Source organism: Rhinoderma darwinii, chromosome 5 (genome assembly GCF_050947455.1).
Source record: "Rhinoderma darwinii isolate aRhiDar2 chromosome 5, aRhiDar2.hap1, whole genome shotgun sequence".
NCBI classification, from domain to species: Eukaryota; Metazoa; Chordata; class Amphibia; order Anura; family Rhinodermatidae; genus Rhinoderma; species Rhinoderma darwinii.
In genome coordinates this window covers 136,033,791-136,049,438 of record NC_134691.1, presented here as the reverse complement: position 1 = coordinate 136,049,438, position 15,648 = coordinate 136,033,791, and positions in this window count along the sequence as shown.

Sequence of the window (15,648 nt, the reverse complement as noted above, 5' to 3'; positions counted from 1 at the left end):
TATTTTTAGACCCAGCCCTATAGGTAACCAAAAAATTTAATCTGGTAAAAAATAACGCCCATCGAGCTTGTCTCGGGTTTAGCCTCCGGGCAGATTCTAGGAAAACCAGATTCTTGTGGTCGGTAAGGACCGTTACCTGGTGCCTAGCCCCCTCCAGGAAGTGGCGCCACTCTTCAAATGCCCATTTAATGGCTGAGAGTTCGCGGTTGCCAATATCATAGTTACTCTCAGTGGGCGAAAACTTCCTGGAGAAGTAGGCACAGGGACGGAGATGGGTGAGGGACCTGGTACCCTGGGACAAGACAGCCCCCACTCCCACCTCGGACGCGTCAACCTCCACGATAAATGGCTCCATTTGGTTGGGCTGAACCAACACCGGGGCCGAGATAAAGCACTTCTTAAGGACCTCAAAAGCCTGGACAGCCTCAGGAGGCCAGCGGAGGAGATCAGCACCTTTGCGAGTGAGGTCCGTAAGAGGCTTAGCGATGACCGAGAAGTTAGCAATAAATCTCCTGTAATAATTAGTGAACCCCAAGAAGCACTGTAACGCCTTCAGGGAGGCAGGTTGGACCCATTCCGCCACAGCCTGGACCTTGGCGGGGTCCATGCGGAATTCATGAGGAGTGAGGATTTGAACCAAAAATGGTATCTCCTGCACCCCAAACACACATTTTTCGGTCTTCGCAAACAGTTTGTTTTCCCGAAGGACCTGGAGCACCTTACTGACATGCTCAATGTGGGAGGACCAGTCCTTGGAAAACACAAGTATGTCATCAAGGTACACTACAAGAAATACCCCCAGGTAATCTCTTAAAATCTCATTTATGAAATTCTGGAAGACCGCGGGAGCATTACACAACCCAAAGGGCATGACGAGGTATTCTAAATGACCTTCGGGCGTGTTAAACGCAGTCTTCCACTCATCCCCCTCTTTGATGCGGATAAGGTTATACGCCCCCCCGTAGATCAAACTTAGAGAACCATTGGGCCCCCTGAACCTGATTAAAGAGATCAGGAATCAAAGGAAGGGGATACTGGTTCCTTACAGTGACCTTATTCAAGTTACGGTAGTCAATGCATGGCCTAAGACCACCATCCTTCTTCCCTACGAAGAAGAATCCAGCACCTACCGGAGAAGTAGAGGGGCGAATGTAACCCTTGGCCAGGCATTCCTGGATATACTCTCTCATGGCTTCACGTTCGGGACAAGAGAGATTAAATATCCTACCCTTAGGGAGCTTAGCTCCTGGTACCAAATTGATAGCGCAATCGTATTCTCTATGAGGAGGTAACACTTCGGAGGCCTCCTTAGAGAAAACATTAGCGAAGTCCTGAACAAACTCAGGTAGCGTGTTCACCTCCTCAGGGGGAGAAATAGAATTAACAGAAAAACATGACGTCAAGCATTCATTACCCCATTTGGTAAGATCCCCAGTATTCCAGTCAAACGTGGGATTATGCAACTGCAACCAGGGAAGGCCTAAAACAAAATCGGATGATAATCCATGCATCAACAGTACAGAGCACTGCTTCAAATGCATGGAGCCAACAAGGACTTCAAAAACAGGGGTATGCTGTGTAAAATAACAATTAGCAAGAGGAGTGGAGTCGATACCCACTACCGGGACAGGTTTAGGCAAATCAATCAAAGGCATAGCTAGAGACATAGCAAATTCCACAGACATGATATGAGCAGACGACCCTGAATCCACGAAGGCACTGCCGGTAGCAAACCTACCACCAAAAGAGACCTGAAAGGGAAGCAAGATCTTATTACGTTTCATATTTACGGGAAATACCTGTGCGCCCAAGTAACCTCCCCGATGATCACTTAGGCGCGGAAGTTTTCCGGCTGCTTATTCTTACGCCTAGGACAGGTGTTCACTTGATACTTGTCATCCCCACAATAGAAGCAGAGACCATTCTTCCTGCGGAACTCTCTACGTTGTTGGGGGGACACGGAGGCCCCGAGTTGCATAGGTACCTCCGAGTCTTCCGTGGAAGAACGAAGCAACGGAACCTCGGGAGGCATCATGGGGGAGTCAGAGGAGAAAACACATAAACGTTCACGTTGTCGTTCCCTGAGACGTCGGTCAAGTCGTACCGCTAAAGCCATAACCTGGTCTAGGGAGTCAGAAGAGGGATAGCTAACTAGCAGGTCTTTCAGGGCGTTCGACAGACCCAACCTAAACTGGCACCTTAAGGCAGGGTCATTCCACCGAGAAGCTACGCACCACTTCCTAAAGTCAGAGCAATACTCCTCAACAGGTCTCTTACCCTGACGTAAGGTCACCAGCTGACTCTCGGCAAAGGCAGTCCTGTCAGTCTCGTCATAAATGAGTCCGAGAGCAGAAAAGAAAAGATCAACGGAGGAAAGTTCAGGGGCGTCAGGAGCCAAGGAGAAGGCCCATTCTTGGGGCCCTTCCTGGAGCCGGGACATAATTATACCCACCCGCTGGCTCTCAGAACCTGAGGAGTGGGGCTTTAAACGAAAATAGAGCCTAAAACTCTCCCGAAAGGAGAGAAAAGTCTTCCGGTCCCCTGAGAACCGGTCAGGCAACTTGAGGTGGGGTTCAAGAGGTGAGTTGAGGGGTACTACCATGGTAGCATCAGGCTGGTTGACCCTCTGAGCCAGGGCCTGGACCTGTAGGGAGAGACCCTGCATTTGCTGAACCAGGGTCTCAAGAGGGTCCATAGTGGTGTGAGGGACCAGGGTAGAGTAGGTATATGGGCTTGTGATTATGTAACGACAGGGATAAGGAAACAGACAAGTGAGCCCTAATCTACCCGCCACTCTGTCCCTGCCTACTTGCAACGATCCGCCCTAGGCGACGGGGTACAACTGGGCGACGGTCCCTACACTCAATAAGTGCACGACAGACAACAGACAAGGAAACACAGAACAAAGGGAAAAGGGGCAGTTGCCCACGGCAACACCGTGAGCAACAAGAGTAGTGAACAAGCCGAGTCAAACCAGGAGTGTACGAGCTACCAAACGCAGAGCAGAAGAGTAGTCAGTAAGCCAGGGTCAATATGAAGCAGGGACAAGTAGTTCAAGAAGCTGCAGCAGGGCCAGGAAACCAACAGAGAAGAATCACAAGCAAGGAGGAACAGGAAAGGCAGGTATAAATAGACAGAGGGCGGGAGCTAGCTACGTCTGGCCAGGCTGTGATAGGCTCTCCCACTCCTAAGCCTGCCATCCTGAGTGGTGGAAGATGGAGTCAGTCTCACAGACATAGAAGCAGGTGCAGACTGATTACCTATGGGCGTGGATACAGAAGCTGTGCCTGGCAGATCCTTAACAGTACCCCCCCCCCTTTTATGAGGGGCCACCGGACCCTTTCTAGATGGACCTGGTTTATTGGGGAAACGAAGGTGGAACCTCCTGACCAATACCCCAGCGTGAACATCCCGGGTGGGTACCCAAGTCCTCTCCTCAGGCCCGTATCCTCTCCAATGGACCAGGTACTGGAGGGAGCCTTGGACCATCTTGCTGTCCACAATCTTGGCCACCTCGAATTCTACCCCCTCAGGGGTGAGAACGGGGACAGGAGGTTTCCTCGAGGGAGCCAAGGACGGGGAGCAGCGTTTAAGGAGGGAGGCATGAAACACGTCGTGTACTCGAAAAGATGGGGGCAACTCCAGTCAGAAGGAGACAGGATTGAGGCACAACAGTGACATTACCAAAAACTGGACGTCCCACAAAACTTGATGAAAAGACAAGATGAAAATTGGTCCAAGGGGCTACCAAGAGGCCTACAGCAACATTAAAGGAGCCGCAGGACTTTCTGGCAGGTACTGGTTGTGTAGTGCATGTGACAACAATCTCCCGTATTCTTCATGTCTGGGCTGTGGGGTAGGGTGGCAATAAGAAAGAAAAACATCCAAGCCTGGCTATGTTTTGCAAAGACCTACATCAAGTCTGCCAAAAGCAGACCTGATGTTTTGTTTTATGGTCTGAGGAGACCAAGGTTGAACTTTTTGGCCATAATTCCAAAAGGTATGTTTGGTGCAAAGCCAACACTGCAGATCACCAAAATAACACCATACCCACAGTGAAGCATGGTGGAGGCAGCATTATGCTTTGGGGCTGTTTTTCTGCAGCTGGAACTGGGGCTTTAGTCAAGGTGGAGGGAATTATGAACAGTTCCAAATCTCAGTCAATATTGGCACAAAACCTGCAGGCCTCTGCTAAAAAGCCAAATATGAAGAGGAATTTCACCTTTCAGTACGACAACGACCCAAAGCATACCTCCAAATCAAAAAAAGAATGGCTTCACCTGTAACGACAGGGATAGGGAAACAGACAAGTGAGCCCTAATCTACCCGCCACTCAGTCCCTGCCTACTTGCAACGACCCGCCCTAGGCGACGGGGTACAACTGGACGACGGTCCCTACACTCAATAAGTGCACGACAGACAGCAGACAAGGAAACACAGAACAAAGGGAAACGGGGCAGTTGCCAACGGCAACACCGTGAGCAACAAGAGTAGTAAACGAGCCGAGTCAAACCAGGAGAGTACGAGGTGCCAAACGTAGAGCAGGAGAGTAGTGAACAAGCCGAGTCAAACCAGGAGTGTACGAGGTACCAAACACAGAGCAGAAGAGTAGTCAGTAAGCCAGGGTCAATATGAAGCAGGGACAAGTAGTTCAAGAAGCTGCAGCAGGGCCAGGAAACCAACAGAGAAGAATCACAAGCAAGGAGGAACAGGAAAGGCAGGTATAAATAGACAGAGGGCGGGAGCTAGCTCCGTCTGGCCAGGCTGTGATAGGCTCTCCCACTCCTAAGCCTGCCATCCTGAGTGGTGGAAGATGGAGTCAGTCTCACAGACATAGAAGCAGGTGCAGACTGATTACCTATGGGCGTGGATACAGAAGCTGTGCCTGGCAGATCCTTAACATCACCAGAAGAAGATCAAAGTTTTGGAATGGCCCAGACAGAGGCCAGACCTGAACCCCATTAAAAATCTGTGGGGTGACCTAGAAGAAGGCTGTACACAGGAGATGCCCTCGCAATCTGACATATTTGGAGCAAGGAGGAGGGGGCAACAATTGCCAAGTCAAGATGTGCCATGCTTATAGACTTCTACCAAAAAAGACTGAATGCTTTTATAAAGTCAAAGCGTAATTTAACAAAGTATTAGTTTAAGAGTGTGCATATTTATGAAAACACATTATTTTTGTTCTTTATTTTTATTTTTCTACCCTAAAAGATTTCAGTTTGTTTTGCAATACAATTGTACAGATTATAGGTGACATCAAAGGTGGAAAATGTTTTGAAATTTTGAAATTATTGATCTTGGACTGATTTTGTAACATGACAAAAACCTGGCATTTCAACAGGGGTGTGTAGACTTTCTATATCCACTGCACGTGTATGTATGTATGTATATATATATATATATATATATATATATATATATATATATATATATATATATATATATATATATATATATCAAGAAGAAATTCAGCAGCACTCCAATTTAAGCAAAAAATAAATTGCTTTATTCAATCGAATGCAGAGATGCGACGCTTTTGTCCAGCCTTAGGACCTTTTTCAAGCATGAGAAAGGTCCTAAGCTGGACAGAAATGTCGCATCTCTGCATTCGATTGAATAAAGCACTTTATTTTTTGCTTAAATTGGAGTGCTGCTGAATTTCTTCTTGATACATTATACAATCCCTGGATCAGGATTATCTGCTGTGCACCCGTCAATGTAGTGGGATTTGCTACAGAGGGCTGCTCTCTTTCATATATATATATATATATATATATATATATATATATAAAACTGTGATTTATTCAGGCAACATCGAAAAGGTGAAACGTTTCAATCCCACATTGGGATCTTTCTCAAGCATGGTTGAGAAAGATCCCAATTTGGGATTAAAACGTTGCACCTTTCCCCTAGGATCGTGATTAGTGCTGGTTATCACTTACCAATCGACCAGTCCACAATATCTTGCTATTGGGAGCAGAATGAATTGGCTCCCCTCTTCCCGGCTTTCTCTTCTTCCATGCAAGCACAGCACACAGCAAACATATTTTAAAAGTGTGGCGAGCCCTAAAGATTCCCACCTAGCTTTTTAATAAACTTGTATTACGTAGTGACGCAACGTAGGCATCACATTTCATCACTAGGTCACCATGGAGATGGAGGCAGCGGCCGGAGCCTGGGTGGGCCTGGGTGCAGGGGCGTAGCTAATGGCTCATGGGCCCCGATGCAAAAGTCCTTCTTGGGCGCTCCTTCTTCCCATGGCCGACGGCCCGCAGCTTACAGCTGCATTACTGGTTCTCCTAAGTGACCCAACAATGCAGCACTAGCAGCCATGGGCGTCGCTGATGTCTTAAAACATCGGGGGAGACAGCATATCTGTAGCACTATGACCCTATAGCTATGGATAGGATTAAATACAGTGGCTCAGCAGACTTTATCACATATGATGGGCTTAGATATAGGGCCCAGCTTGCTGACATTGCGGCTCCCGCACTGGACCCAGGAAATGTAAGTATAATAATTGCTTTGCTTGTGTGTTACAAATTTTTTTTGTGTGTTTGTGTTTTGTTACAGGTTCGGTTGTTGGACTTTTTCGGATTCGAGGACTATTTTGATGACGGCTTTTTTATTTTCAATAAAATGGTTAACGAGGGTTGTGTGTTTTTTTTAAATTTCAATAAAATATTTTTTCTATGTCTATGTTACTAAGGCGGGGCTTAATGTTAGCCGGTGAAAAGGCTATAGCTAACCCGCATTATTACCCCGGTACCCACTTCTGCCACGGGTTCGGGAAGAGCTGGGTACGATTCAGTATCCAACCATCCGTAGTAATGGTAGCTCAGCCCAAGAGAGAGAGGTACGTCTCCAAAGTAGGGATACAATGTTCAGTGTAGGGACCCCCTGATAGAGGTTGCCTTGTCGTGGCAGGTGGGCTCGCACATTTTGAGCAAACTGAGCGCTAAGAATTTATTGCCTCACATTTATTAACATAATAACTATAGTAATGAAATAAAAATAATAAAAATGCATAATAAACAATAAGTGTGTGTGTATATATATATATATATATATATATATATATATATATATCTTAGTGCCTGCGGTGTGCATCTGTATTTTCTTGTTACTGGTAATACATTAGACACGGCAGATTTGCACCTGCATATCCATTTCATGTTTTAGGAGGAGCTGACCAACTTTTTTTGTAGGGATCTGGGGTGGCCGCAGGCTGGTATTATAGGGCTGGGGAAGGCCAGAAACCTTGGCCCTTACCAGCCTGCTGCTGCTTTATTATATCCGACTGGTTATGAAAAATAAGCGACCCCACATAGTTTTTTCCAATAACTATTGTTTTTTTTTTTAAATGACGTCTGGTCCTCCCCATTTTTCATAACTAGCCAGATGCAACATAGCAGCAGCAGGCTAGCATTACCAGGGTGGGAAGGGACAACTTTTCTGGCCTTTCCCAGACTGATAATACCAGCCTGCGGCTGCCCCACTGCATGTCCGTCACTATAGATGGACGGGTACTGGATCGTACCAGGTTCTTCCCGAAACCCCGGGGGTGGTGGGTACTGGGGTAATAATGGGGGTTAGTGTTAGCCTCTGCACTGGCTAACACTAAGCCCCGCCTTACTAATGGACGATGTCAATCAGCCAGCAGCCATTACAAAGGCAATAGTAAAAGTTAAAACACAACCTTTATTAACCATTTTATTGAAAATAAAAAAGCTGTAGTCAAAGTAGTCCTCGATTCCTACGTAGTTAAACAACTGAACCTGTAAAAAAAGCACAAACATAAGAAAAAAAGCATTAGTAACACATGTGGTAGGCTTAGATACAGGGCTCATGTGTGATACTGTCTGTTGTACTCTGTATCTAAGCCTACCACAAGGTATGCTTAGATACAGGGCCCAGCAGAGAGGATCACACCATGTGTGATCCTATCTGATGGGCCCTGTATCTAAGCGTACAACATGGTAGACTTAGATACAGGGCTCCAGCAGACAGTAATCTTACACTGTATAAGCTTACAGTCAGCTGGGGCCCTGTATGTAAGCCTACTTTGTGGTAGGCTTAGATACAGGGCCCAGCAGATAGTAATCTTATACAGTACAAGATTACTGTCTGCTGGGGCCCTATATCTAAGCATATCATGTGGTAGGCTTAGATACAGGGCCCATGAGACAGGATCACACATGGGCCATGTATCTTAGCCTACCATGTGGTAGGCTTAGATACAGGGCCCCTGAGTGATCCTGTCTGCTGGGGCCCTGTATCTAAGCCTACCATGTGGTAGGTTTAGATACAGGGCCAATGTGTGATAGTTTGTTGGACCATGTATCTAAGACTGCCACTGTGTGTGATCCTGTCTGATGGGCCCTGTATCTAAGCCTACAACATGGTAGGCTTAGATAAAGGGGCCGAGGCAGTAATGTTATATTTATCCTCCTCTTCGTCGGCTCCAGGTGCAGTGGAGGTACTGACGCCATCCAGCGTCGGAACGTTTTGCGCAGAGCACAATGTCGTGACGTCAAAGACATCGGGACCTTCGCTGTGCTGGGAACGAGGAGGGTAAGTATACTGTTACTATAGTAACATGATCCTGTGTAGTTTATTAGATAGGGCCAAGGCACTATAGTAACTTTTAACAGACGTAGTGCAGGGGGCCGCGGGCTCCCCTTGCTATGGGGCCCGGTCGCAATTGCAACTGCTGCGACCCCTAAAGCTACGCCTCCAGCGGCCACGGCGGGCCCGTTTAGCCCGGGCCCCTGACGGATGTACCACATGTACTGCCTTGATGGTGTCCCTGTGTGCAAGCAGTGAAGCTCTAAAACTGATTGCCCTCAGTACAGTCAGACTCCTGGTGTCTGTAATAACAGTTGAGCAGATGATTGTTCCTGAGACCCAAAGTATCATCTTAATTCTTACCTCTTGGACAATAAGCAGCATCAAAGGAAAACCCGAATATCATTTCTATTCTGCAGTGATGCATACACATCCCTGCTCAGTAGGTAGCGTGTTCGCCTTTCTGGAGCCATGGTGGCACGACAACAACAGGACAGCGCATCTTTCTTCTGCTTGTAGTGTACGACAGAATTTGGACCAGGCGGGATGCGTGACGCCATTCTGCCTGGACCTTAGAAGGGAATCGCTCCATCGTTGCAGTAATTGGTTATCAGTCCTAGTGGTGAGTTTCCTGTTGTTTTTCCTATTGTTCCCTGTGATTTGATCTTACTTATTTGTGTACCAATCTCTCGCCTGACCCTGATCTTGCCTCCGTATACTCAATACTGGACCTGACATTGTCCGCCTGTTACCGAGCCAGATCGGTTTGACTATGAAACTATCCACAACCGACATCTGCAGCCTGATGTCTATTAGGGACAATCCTGGGGGCCGCAACCTAGGAACCTCAATGTCAAAAGTCCATACTTTCTTGCGGGGGTTAAGGCCCCATGCACATGAACGTGCTTTTGCGTGTTCAATTCCCCCCAAAATGCCACGGGAGAATTGCGGCCCCATTCATCACTATGGGTCCATGCACACGACCGTGGTTTCCACGGTCCGTGCATGGCCCAGGAGCCCAGACGCAGAAAGAACGGGCATGTCTTATTACTGCCGTGTTCTGCTGTCCAGGCTCATAGCAAATAATGGCCACGGCCATGCAGTGGCGGATTAAGTAGGCCATGGGCCCTGGGCAAACTTGGGCCCCCCTTCCGCACCGCTGCCCTGCCGCGCCGTAACTATTTTTAACACTACTTTTTTGGGCAAGCAGTGTTACGATTTCCCTTGTCACAGGGCTGTGTCCCCACATACTGACAGTATCACACTGTGCTGGGACACATCCTCCTGACAAGGGGAATCGTCTATCAGTCCTGGACTGCAGAAAGACTTTTTGTGAAATACAAGGATTTCCTATAATAAACATGTCAGGAGAGGTGACAGATTCTCTATAAATCTAGTGACTCACAGGTCACGACGTCTCAGATTCTAGTAGTTTTTTTCCTCTTTTCTTCTCCATCCGGTCCAGCGCTCATGACTTCTCCCGGCCATGACTCATTTCTGCAGAATTTCCCACTCAGACGTCTCCTCACTTTTCCAAAATTTCCACACCTATAAACGAAAATAAAGTTATCATGGTGCCACATACTGTACCCATAAATATAATAGCACCAAACACTGCGCGCCTGAATATAATAATACCACACTCTGTAAAACACCACATACACACAGCACCCTGTACATAGTGCCACACACAGCCCCTGTAGATATTACACACCCCCATAGATATCGCCATACATAGCACCAAAAAGCCCCCCCTATAAAGAGCGCCACACACATACCACTGTGGATAGCACTACACAGCCCCCCCTTGTATATAGTGCTACACAGCCCTCCCCTTCGTATATAGTGCCACACAGCGCTCCCCCTTGTATAGTGCCACACAGCGCTCCCCCTTGTATATAGTGCCACACAGCGCTCCCCCTTGTATATAGTGCCACACAGCGCTCCCCCTTGTATATAGTGCCACACAGCGCTCCCCCTTGTATAGTGCCACACAGCGCTCCCCCTTCTATATAGTGCCACACAGCGCTCCCCCTTGTATATAGTGCCACACAGCGCTCCCCCTTGTATATAGTGCCACACAGCGCTCCCCCTTGTATATAGTGCCACACAGCGCTCCCCCTTGTATAGTGCCACACAGCGCTCCCCCTTGTATATAGTGCCACACAGCGCTCCCCCTTGTATATAGTGCCACACAGCGCTCCCCCTTGTATATAGTGCCACACAGCGCTCCCCCTTGTATATAGTGCCACACAGCGCTCCCCCTTGTGTATAGTGCCACACAGCGCTCCCCCTTGTATATAGTGCCACACAGCGCTCCCCCTTGTATATAGTGCCACACAGCGCTCCCCCTTGTATATAGTGCCACACAGCGCTCCCCCTTGTATATAGTGCCACACAGCGCTCCCCCTTGTATATAGTGCCTCACAGCGCTCCCCCTTGTGTATAGTGCCTCACAGCGCTCCCCCTTGTGTATAGTGCCACAAGGTTATGTACACATTTAAAAACTTTATAATATATATATATATATATATATATATATATATATATATATATATATATAATGTATGTGTGTGTATCAGTGTGATTGATTGATTTTATTAAAAAATATTTTTACTTTTTGAGATACAGCTGCTTTGTATCCTGTATCCGTCAGGTCAGCAGGACTGACAGGATCAGTGACACGCAGGATCCACCTCAAATCTATCACATCTAAGATTATAATTCAGCGCAAGGCCCGTTTCACTGATCCCGTCAGTCCTGCTGACCTGACGGATACAGGATACAAACAGCTGTATCTCAAAAAGTGAAAATATTTTTTAATAAAACGTAATTACAAAGTTGCACCAAACACACATTTTTATTAAAAAAAAATATATCAAATAACTGCTGAGAGCTCTATTGGGGGGGGGGGGGGAGGGGGAAGAGTTATACTGCAAGGGGGTCTAACCATCTGACTGCAGGCAGAGGGCTCTAGGAATAATCCCGCCTTCCCCCATAGGGTCCTCAGTAGTTACTATACTGCAAGGGGGGGGGGGGCGGTTGAGCGTCTAACTGACTGAAGAGAGCTCTATGGGGGAAACTATTATCCCCCCCATAGAGCTAGCTGCCGTCAGTTAGATGGTTAGCCCTCCCCCCCTTACTGCATAATCCCCCACCTAGCGTCGGCCAGTGACTTTACCCAGTTCAGGACCGGGCTATTTTGAGCCTTCAGGACCAGACACCGTTTAGCCATTATTAGCACTTGTTAGTTAAATGGCTATAACTTTTTTATTTGTTGGGCTAACGACGTGATTTTTGCAACGTTTTTTCCGTAGACAATGCAGGTTTCGTTTTTTATCGTTTTTATACACACCCTTTTTGCTACTTTAGAATTTTTATTCATAAAGTTTGAAAGTAATAGTAAAAAAATAAGCTTTTTTACGTTTCAGCTATTTTGTTTTGGTAATAACATAGTTTTACCCTAAAATAGACCTTTTATTTGTAATCATCATTGTTTACCGTAAATTTTAATATATTACATGTCTATATTAGGGTAATTGGGTCAGCGCTAGCGTTACAACAATGATTGGCAGGGGGAACGTTTTTTTTTGGGGTGGGTATTTTATGTGTATTTATTATTTAATTTTTTTTTGCACTTTACTTTACTATTTTTTTTATTACTATGGTCTGTCCCTCAAAGGTCAAAAAAGACATTTGGGGAACCTTATATATTTTTTTTCTTTCTTTTACACCATGTTTTTCCACTGTAACTGGGGCTGCACAGCAGCCCCAGTTACAGGGGAAATCAGCCCTCTCATAGTGACGATTGTCACTAATAGAGCTGTGCTGGGTCTAGTAAGACCCAGCAACAGTCTGCCACTAACGGCATCCCGGCGATCATGTGACCAGTCACATGATCACCGGGAGGAATAGAGACAGCGCCGCTGCTGCTGTCTCTATTCCTTTACACAGCGTTCATTGAGCGCTGTGTAAAAAGACATCGGAGAAGACAGAAGCAGCGAAAGCTGCTTCTATCCTCTCCTCAGGGTCCCCGGCAGTCACTGACAGCCGGAGACCCGACATTCAGCCGCGGGCAGCAAGTTAACACCCGAGCCGTAGAAAGTCTATGGCTCGGGTTTTAAGAACCTGTCCCTGACCGCTGACAGTAAAAATACAGCCAGCGGTCGGGAACCAGTTGGGCAAGAGGATAAGCCAGTACTAACCTCAGCGACGGTGACCGCCCGCCCGGCTTTGGAGTAAGAGAACAGCCGTCCGTCGCTGTTCTGTTACTCAATGGCGGCGCCCGCACTGTCAGGGAGGTGTGTCCTAAGCCGGCCAATTCCCTGCTCCTCCCCATCTTCGTAGCGGCGGTTATCAGCGCTAGCGCGCTGAATAGTTTTGTAAGACGATGTGCGGTTCGGGCTGCCATGGCCCCCTGGGAGCCTCGGGCGGCCTCCCGAACCGCCCATATGATAATCCGCCACTGCGGCCATGTGCACGGCCCGCGAAAATCACGGTCGCGCACATGGCTACGGTCGTGTGCATGAGGCCTAAGGGTGAAGAACGGATTACTTAGACTCTGCACCTGGTTAGCCTGTCCCAACTCAATAATGATCCCAGTCATTCATTGTCCCTGCCTGCTGCCATACTACTCCTGCGATGGATCGCAACTTCTTCTCCGACATATCTGCATGGTGCCACTGAACTCGATTCCCGCTATGTTGTGATTGCGTCACCGTCTAAGTAACGTCATCCATGTTTGGACAATACTAGCTGGGACTAGCATCTAGGTACACTCCTTGGCTTATAGTCTAATACAGAGTGTTACAATATTGGAGTGTGAGAGGAACATCCACATCACATCAGCCAGTTATCATTACTGCTATGGAGGAACTGTTCCTCATTCATTGAGCGTTAACATTCCATGGCTCCAGGGCTACACTCTAATAATGCCTGGTATCGGTTCTAAATACATATTACTATGTATATATGTTAATGAAAATATCTTGTATTTTACACTTCAAATGGGATTGATGAAAAACTGCATCCTCATAGGCTGATGTTTCAGTATGTCTGTCCACACCCTTTTCTAGTGAAATGCTCATTGGTGAATCAGATGGGGACTTATGAGTCTCCACCAGGCCTATTAGAATATGTTAACGTCACACACTCCGTGATGGCTAATATACATTCTAGCCAGAGCAGCACAATCATGTATGAAGAAGTCATGACTGTGATGCAAGTGCGATAAGTAACTCTGGGGTTGCGATCAGTATTATTGGGTAACTGGGGCATCTGAAAAAGAGGTATACAACAGCGTTACCACATGTAACTGTCCCTGTTCCCCAAGTGGAACCCATACTGGAAATATTTAGTCACGCACTGCACACTGGTCTGTATAGAACCTCTGAATGACAGCTTAGTGTTGAGAGATTGTATACTTTCCTAATAGTGACACAGTCTATACACATCATGTAAAATCTATGATCAACTTTGACTGGTTAGGCTAACAGGTGAAAATATACAAAAGATTTTTCCTAAAGATGTCCAGTCAATATTATCTTCCAAAAATTATGATGCCTATTCCACTGTTGTATAGGCCCTTTTACACAGGCCAATTATCAGGTTAATGAGTGTTCATATGAATGCTCGTTTCTGATCATTGACCTGTAAACAGGGCAGCGATCAGACGATGAACGAGCAAAAACTCATTCATTGGCTGAACGTATCGTTTATGCAGCACAAACTATTATCGTTGTTGGCAGTACATCTCCCTGTGCAAACAGGGAGATGTGCTGCCCACATGATGGTAATCAGGGCCGGACTGCCCATCTGGCAAACACAAGATGTGATGGTGTCTGCAGTGGACCGCTCTCCTCTTCATCCCGAACAGGCTTCTGTAGCTTCTCCACCTTCATTTTGACCTGTCTCTGCATGTTACAGGGTCAGTCACTCAATGCAGTCTACTCTTTCTCTGACCTCTCTCTCTGCATCAGGGGCAGGCATACTGCCAATGCAGCAGGTGCACAGGGGCGCCAAGCGGTGGGTGGTACCTCTCTACCACAGTTAGATTATAGAGCAGAAGCCAAGTTGGCACGTGACTGAAATCTTGTTTTTTTAGAAATTGCGATGTCCAGAGGGACATGGATTAATCGCAAAGTGGACATGGCTAACCTGACTCGAGGGCAAGGTTTTGTTGCAGCTTGTAGGTATTCTACCAATGTTTACCAATTGGAAAAAAGAGACCTGGTAAGTTTGATTGATTGATGTGTAATGCAGTGGTCAGTGTGTGGTATGTGTCCTGTGTGTTTGTGGAGTGTGTGTGGGGCTTATGCGTCATCTGTTCTGTCTGAGTAGCGCGTGTGCCGCATGTGTCCTCTGTGTGTGGCTTGTGTCCAGGATGTAAGTGATGTGTAAATGACGCTTGTGTGTTCTATGTCAGAGTGGTGCATGTGCGTTCTTTGACCTATGTGTAAGTGATGCATATGCAGCATGTATCCTGGTTATGGGTGGCACATGTGCAGCATGGGTCCAGGGTGTGGGCGGCGTGTGTTCAGCGTATGGGTGGCATGTGTGCAGGGGCATATTATAATGAGGGCAATCTGGGCAAGTGCCCGGGGCCCGAGGCTGGAAGGGGGCTCAGTTTGCCCCAGTTCTCCCGTACCGGCTGTTAAATTTCAGAGAACCGGAGTGAAGCGTGACCTCTCACCCAATTGTATCCGCATCCTTAGGATGTGGATACAATTGCTAACTGTAGCGCTGGCGAGACAGGGAACTGTCCGTTCCCTTCCTCCCATTCAGCGCTTTACTAATGACATAGTCGGCGCTAGTGGCGGATTAAGTAGACCATAGGCCCTGGGCTGTTACGCAAACTTGGGCCCCCCTTCTCCAAGCCGTGCCAAAACTATTGCTAACACTACCTTTTTGTGCAAGCATTAACAACTGGGTGTTACGATTCCCCTTTCACAGGGCTGTGTCCCTACATACTGACAGTATCACACTGTGCAGGGACACATCCTCTTGACAAGGGGAATGGTAACACCAATTTTTCTATAAGTCCTGGGCTTCAGAAAGACTTTATGTGGAATACAAGGA